The 7,485-nt window shown below is 46.5% G+C and overlaps 1 non-coding gene across 1 annotated transcript; it reads right to left on the reverse strand.

The window, feature by feature from the left end:
• Positions 1-1,323: 1,323 nt before the first annotated feature.
• LOC139656619 (5S ribosomal RNA) lies at positions 1,324-1,442 on the reverse strand. Its single transcript, XR_011696151.1, has one exon. It is a non-coding gene; the product is annotated as a 5S ribosomal RNA (ribosomal RNA).
• Positions 1,443-7,485: the final 6,043 nt, after the last annotated feature.

Below are 7,485 nucleotides of genomic sequence, written 5' to 3' on the forward strand. Positions count from 1 at the left end.
CTTTGAAGAATTAGCCTTACATTCTCGGGCAAAATGCCCTTGGACTCCGCACTTAAGACACGTAAAGTCAGGGCACTCACGCAGGATATGTCCTGGCTGGATACACATACGGCATACCTTAACTTGTTTGTCATGGATTACTCGAAAATACTCTGCTCCCAAAACAGTATTAAATTTGGCCGAGTATGGGAGAGACTGCACCTTGTCGTTGAATTTGACCTTCATAAATCTAGTCCCATCAGATATACGTGTTCCTGGCCACACCCTGCGCTTAATTGGAGAGGTCGCCGACACTCCCCAACCATGCAATTTCTCCAATATCTCGTCATCTGTGATATAAGCCGGCAGGTTTAAGAAAGACACCACCAACTCGTCATTGCATAGCTCTCTCGCCATCACTCTCGCCTCTCCGATTTTGAAACCCTCCAGCAGCCGATCTCTCTCCCCCGCGGGTGGCTCATGGTCATCTCATATTTGTTCTCCCCAGTCATCCGGCACGCCATCAGCCCTCCGCACAGCTGCCGCACACACTTCATCAGCTCCATTGCTGTGATTTTTTCTCCCCCCTGCAGCTCCACGCAAACCGTCAGCTCCTTACAATATACTCTCTCTCCGGCTCCACCATCCTTCGCCAAACCCGCTCGTCCGTCTTGCTTGAGGGTCGTCATATTGCCAGTCTTTGAGTTCGATACCAGGTGGTCCGTCAAACAAACACACACGAAGAAGAAGAAAAAAAACCTTCACACACGGAAAAACTGATCCCCCAAACAGTGAAGCACTGCTGGGGGATTCAAACGAAAAAACGAAATGCACAAAAAAGCACACAAAAGCAACTATCACACAACGAAAAACCCAACACACTCTCCACTCTCTCCACACAACTCCTCGCTCTTCTCGCTTCCTCAGTCCCACGATGCGCACGCGTGCTCAAAGTGGGATGGCCGTAAGCAATTGAAGCTGCGGCAGGAGGGCCTTTTATACACGGCTTAGCCCGTGCCTAGTGCAGGGCCCCTTCAAAACCCTCCACCAAACGGGCCTTTTTCTCTGCCCTTTATTATCATGAACGCCCTCAGCCGTTGTGCTCACCGGGAGAAAGGCCGCAGTCTTTTCTCTCCCCTACATTTGCAGTGTTCAGCCATGGCAGGGACAAATGCAGGTTGTGATAAGTTTGCAGCCTCCCCAGAGGAAATGCCAACTGTTGCTGGCACACGGGAAGTGATGTCATCCTTGGGCTTCCTCCGCAAAAGTCACTGTACTGCTGTTCAAGGCCCTGTCTCCCCCTGGAGAGGGAGCAGCGCCCTCTGCTGCCTAGAAAGATGAAAAAGCTTACAGCACCTGGTATTCCCAGGCGGTCTCCCATCCAAGTACTAACCAGGCCCGACCCTGCTTAGCTTCCGAGATCGGACGAGATCGGGCGTGTTCAGAGTGGTATGGCCGTAAGCAATTAAACTGCGGCAGGAGGGCCTTTTATACACGGCTTGGCCTTGTATAAAAGACTTCCTCTGCAAAAGTTCCTGCACTGCTGCTGGCCAGGGGTGCATTCCATTTGGCCAAAATGCGTCCTCGCGACCTCGTCTCCTCGCTGACTTGGCATCCAAAAATGAGCCGCCATCATTAAGGATGTTCCATATGGTTAAAAGACGCATGAAGGATCCTTCAAGTCTCCTCGCCTCCGTCCTCCAATAAGGCGTGGTCGGAGGATACTCAGGCTTTTCCTCCATTGGCACGTGCGGATATAAGCCCACCTCCCACGTTTTGTCCCTCGCCTTTCCCTCATCCTCCCCTACATACACCCCAAAATCTTCCTACACCCAGAGGTCTCTTTAAAACCCCATCTGTTAACAGTTGCTTTGTTCCAGCCACATAAAATTATCTCAGATTTCTCTCTATTAATTTTCGCCCCAGAGGCCACCTCATAATCTTCTAAATGTTTTAACACAAAATCTATACTGCTTTCTTCAGACACCATAATATTAATATCATTTGCGTACTGTACAATCTTTATCTCACTATCAGTTGATGTTTTAACACCTTTTATATTTTTATCCAACAATATTTTAACCGCTAATGGCTCCGCCACCAAACTGTACAACAAAGCAGAGAGAGGACACCCCTGCCTCACTGATCTCTTGATGTGAAAGTCTCATTCCATTTCACCCTACTAGACGCACCACTGTACAATAAATCAATCCATTTAACAAAAGCTGGCCCAAAACCAAACCTCTCCAACACCGCCAGGAGAAAAGGGTGCTCCACCCTGTCAAACGCTTTCTCCAAATCTATTCCTAGCAATAAACCCCCCTTCGCTGACATAATCCTTACTGTGTCCCTAATTGTTCTGATGGAGTCTGCAATGTCCCTACCTAGAATACTGTACACTTGTGTGTTACCTATGATAGAACCTATTACCAATTTAAGCCTGTTTGACTACAAAATCTTAGCAAAAATCATTGCAGAGTTGAGCAAACTGATGGGTCTGTAATTTTCAAGTTTATTCCTATTACCTTTATCCTTAAACACTAATGTAATGATACCTTTTGTGAGAGAATCCGGAGTTACCTGATCAATTTCTGTGTTATTACATAATTGTTAATAATATGTTATTATATAACAGGGGGGCTAGCTGGTCTTTAAAACACTGATAAAATTCAGCCAAAATACCATCAGAGCCTGGGCTCTTATTCTTATTTGACCCATCAATCGCTGGTTCAACCTCCCCTAAAGAAATTGGGGTGTCACACCACACTTTATCATCAATACTCATTTTTCCCTCAATACATTCCAACATTTCATCAATCTGATCTGGACTAGAAGCATTACTTGCAAAGAGATTCTCATAAAAGCATGCACCTCCTCAAGTATGCCCTCCTGCTCAGTTATAACAACACCATCATTATTTTCAATCTGTTCAATAATAGCTTTATTTTGCTTTTTCTTCTCCAACCCAAGGAAAAAAGCAGTGCATTTCTCCCCTTCCAGGATGTTTTTAAATGTAGATTTAAATGTTTTTAAATCTACATCTGTTTTTTTTTCAAAAATATCAAGCTTTGTTTTATACATTTCAAATTTCTCACAGCTTCTACCAGGATTCTTATCTAACAAAACAAGTTATTTTGAAAGAAGATCCCTTAAGGATCTTTCCTCCATCCCTTCTATCCATCTTTTCTCTTTACTATAGTTTGTACAAGCTCTCTTAATTCGATCTTTTATCTTATCCCACTGTTTAATATAATTTCCTTCCCTGCCTTAGGAGCATAATGACGTTTAGCAACCTCGGCCATTCAGGCATTAGGGAAATTCGGGCCCCACTGCTCACTCTTCCTGGCACTCCTGATGGCTGCTCTCCTGGCCTTGTCGTGGGCCCTGTCTTTCGCCCTCTGTGCAGCCTGCATGTTGTCCCCCAGCGGGCTGAGCCTGATCATGACCTTTTGGTACTGCGCGTAAGTGCTGCTGGGCTTTACGGGCATCTGGTGAGGAAACACAAAACACACATTGGCCCTCATTTATCAATCTAACGTAGAAACAAGCGCAGATCCGAGCGCAGAAATCATCTTACGACAGGGTTCACGTGTGATTCATGAAACGTTCGTATCTCGCCAATCACAGCGTAAGAATGATCGGGCGTTGATAAATGTGGCGACTGAAAACAATCGTCATTTAAATATCACGCCCCTAAATATTCTCGGTTTAGAGGCCTCGCTCCCAGAGTTTATGACATGGAGATGCGTAATACGTCCAAGAAGAGAAACTTCTCTGACCTCGAAATAGAAACTCTAACGTCCCAAGTCCAATTGAACCAATTAGTTCTATTTGGCAGCCTGAAAAGTGAAGGAAGTCAAAGGAAGTCGGAAAAATGCAGTATGAGGGGACGTCCAGATTTAAGGCATAGAATTTGTCCGCGGTAGAGGTGTTGTGACACATGAAAGTGGCCATTTTCGATCTCACCTCTGCTGAGTGGACATTCTTTGCCTGGAGACAGTAGAAGAGAGGGACAAAAAAAGATTGGTACTGTTATTAAAGCCAGCAGTTTTAATTGCAATACTGCTGCAGGACGAGTGACTGAAGAGAACTCACGTGTGCGGACACGGCCGTGCGTAGGTCAGTGAGAGTGGGCTTCCCTGGCAAGCCCATCTCCTTCTAGGCCCGCTGCATATAGCGCACCAAGTTCTTGCATGGCCCTTTGCCACCCGTGAAAAAGACAAGCTTATTACGGGGCTTGCACCTCTCCCGCAGCTCCAGCCAGGTCTCCAGCCACTTGAATTCTTCTAGCTCCAAATGGATGGAGAAAACAGACAGACGCCCGGACCCTGTCAAACATTTCCAATAAAACTCAAATTATAACCATACATCAGTCAAGACCCTCCTACTTTTTTTGTGAACAATTGTTTTTTATTGAAAATCAACAAAATACATCACAATACACATACATTTTTACCCCCCCTTCCCTCCCCTCCTCTCCCCCCCCCACCCCCCAATCTCGGTTTAGAATCACACTATTAATGACAAATGTATGTAGAGTTGCAACGATCAACCACTAAACCAATCGCCAACCACCTTGACAATCGATCAATCGGCCTGAGCAATTTTCCAAAAAATAAAAATAAACAAAAAAACAACAAATTCTCTGACTCAAGCTTCCCAAATGCGAACACTCTCTGGTCTCCCCACTCCTCCACAACAGCAAACTGAACATCCCCCAAGACCCTCATACTTACAGAGAGAACAAAACCAGCGGAGGACTGGGTGTCAGTCTTGGCAGCGAGGACTTCATCCACCTTCATGTTGGTCAGGACTCCGGGGCGGTGTCCATACAGGGAAGCCAGAAATGCGGCAAAGTAATCGTAAAAACGGTACCGGAGCTGCTGCGTGTTGTCTTCCTTCATTTCATCTGAGAGGAGGACATGGCAAAAGAAAGAACACAAAAACCGTCTCAGCACCTTGGAGACAGACACACACACACACAGGCTAAACTGTCCACTATGCACACTTACCCAGCAGCTCTGGGATTTTGGCCATGGCGAGCTCCCGGCACCTCTTCAGGGTCTCCCTCGACACAACCCTGGACATTTTGTCGGCCTTCACCTTTAGCTGGTGCAGGACGACCTTTTTGGTGATGTTGGTCAGGGCTCCTTTCACAGCCCTGACCACTCCGGTGAGCTGGGCCTGGGACAGGCGACAGAGGCGTGGTGGGGTCTCCTTTGTGTACTTGAGAAACTGGTAAACGTTTCTCAAGTAGAAGTTGGCTGTCGTTATGGTCTAGCCCATGCTTGCCAGGTGGCCTGACTATCTGCAAAAGCACAAGGTTGGACTTAGTCACTGTTCACAGGCTTGTGTCATAACTGCTTAATAACAATTGATTAGGAAAGCCACACTTACTTTCTGATTTTGTCCATATTGTCGAGAAACAGCCAAGAGTGCAAGTCCTTGTTCCCCATGCTCATGAAGAACACAAAGGATTTAACTCTGCTGACCTTATAGAAGGCGTTCCAGTTGTTTGGTGGACGGACAGCTTCCCTCGTGGAACCGCTGGTAGTCCTCGAGGTATTTTTCTGTGAATACACATAGATAGATAACATTTAACATGAAATTAGAACCTTAAATCACTCACTCACATGCTACTTTTTTTCTTACCAATGGAGGTAGGGAAAATTTCTCATTCCCGGCGTTCTCCCACCACCCTGGAAGAGACTGCGCATCACGCCCCCTTTTTGTGCTTTGGTCAAAGCCGGCCTGCTTGGCCCTGCCTCTTCCTCCTCCCTTCCAGCCTCCTCCTCCTCCGCCGCCACCTCAGGCCCAGGTGCCTGCTGCTGAGGTGCCTGCTCCCCGACCCCGCTCTGGCCCGCCTCTTCTTCCTCCTCTCCAGCCCCAGTCTCCTCTTCCTCAGACCGTGCACCAGCATCTAGCGTCGGCTGTCAAAAAACACACAGAGAAAGAATAATTACTTTCACCCATGCTGTCTATATATTTCTCACTTGCTCCATCTCAAATTAATTTCAATAAAACTCAGGATTCTCTCAGTCCTTTTCTCTGAGCTCATGTTATAATCAAACACTCAAGCCTAGGGCTAGCCAGCTTCACTCACCAATCCAGCTGTCTTGGACAGGCGGCAGTGCTTTCTTGCCAGGCGCTTGTATTTCCTCTGGAGAATGGAGAGCTGCTTCTCCAGCCTCTGGTTTTTCTGTGTGCGGCTTTTCTTGAGCTTCACACACTCGGGGTCGGTGCACATGGGCTCCTCCTCCGGCGGTTCCCCCATGTGCACCTCATCCCCCTGCTCTTCTCCCTCCAGGTCTAGGGCGGTCACCATGGCCAGGGACAGATTTGTCACCCTCAGAGCTGCCAGGAGGGTAATCATTTTTTTCTTCCTGACCTCGTCCAAGTGGCACTCCACCTCGTCCTGGCTCAGCTCCGAGTGGCTGTCTACCAGATGCCTGTCCAGTCTCGTACTTTTGTAAGTACATCCCAAGACTGGACAGGCCTTATCCCTGACGTTCACCCTCTTGGTTGCCAGGTATAGCAGAAGCTTCCTCTCCTTTGGATTCGCTATCCCGTGAGAATAGCGAAGGTGATTCGACATAGCCAAATACACCTTCAAGCAGACAGGGCAGCAGTTGCTACTCTTTGGCAGAGTCATGTCTGAAGGAAAAAACAAAGAAAAACATTCTTAGTTGATTCAAAAACACAGGTTATAGGCTTCAGTAAATATTGCCGTGGCTGACAAAATATCAATAAATATATAAAATATGGGCAATAAATCAAATAAATGCACTTCACTTTAATTATACACATGCACACACACACACAGACTGCATGTGATCAGCGCATGACCTTTAAACATCATTTAAAGTCCTCTATACTGCTTAACTGTACTACCTGCACTCACACATTCTTGTCTAAAATACAATTTCCAAGCAAAGAAAGCAAGGAAGAGAGAAACACAACTTACTTTCAGAGTGTGCTGTATCCAACTGAAGCAGAAGGGAAAGCTGGGTGGGGTCTAGGGCTTCTTACTGCTCTTTAATTGGCTCAGCCTCTGCTCAGCCTGCAGTGAAAGAGAGGACAGTAGACATGATGGCACCGCTCGTTAAGAGGAGGAGCCTCTATTATGGAGCCTCTATTATGGAACATATTTCAATTTCACATTGATAAGTCAACATCAAGTCATTATTTGGTCTTTGACATTTGGGAACCCCGACCACCCATTCAAATGTATGCCAAATGTAAGGAATTGACCATGCACTGATCAGTCACTCATGCAGTCTGTGTGTGTGTCTCGTTAAGGCCATTTCACTGGATTTTGACCCTTTATACTAGAGCTAGAAAGTTTAAACCTTTTCCAACTGAAAGTTGGTGTTACAGTGAAGAGCTGACATGAATTTGGTGGTTCTGGATGCATGTTAAGGTTCCTTAAAAACCTGCACAGTGTTCCCAAATGGTCAAAAGGTGAAAAGGTCTAGTTAAGGCCATTTCACTGAATTTTGACCCTTT

Source organism: Centroberyx affinis, unplaced genomic scaffold (genome assembly GCF_046629955.1).
Source record: "Centroberyx affinis isolate AG114_WGS23_722 - 3 ecotype Tasmania unplaced genomic scaffold, CSIRO-AGI_Caff_v1 ptg002499l_1, whole genome shotgun sequence".
In the NCBI taxonomy this organism is placed as follows: domain Eukaryota; kingdom Metazoa; phylum Chordata; class Actinopteri; order Beryciformes; family Berycidae; genus Centroberyx; species Centroberyx affinis.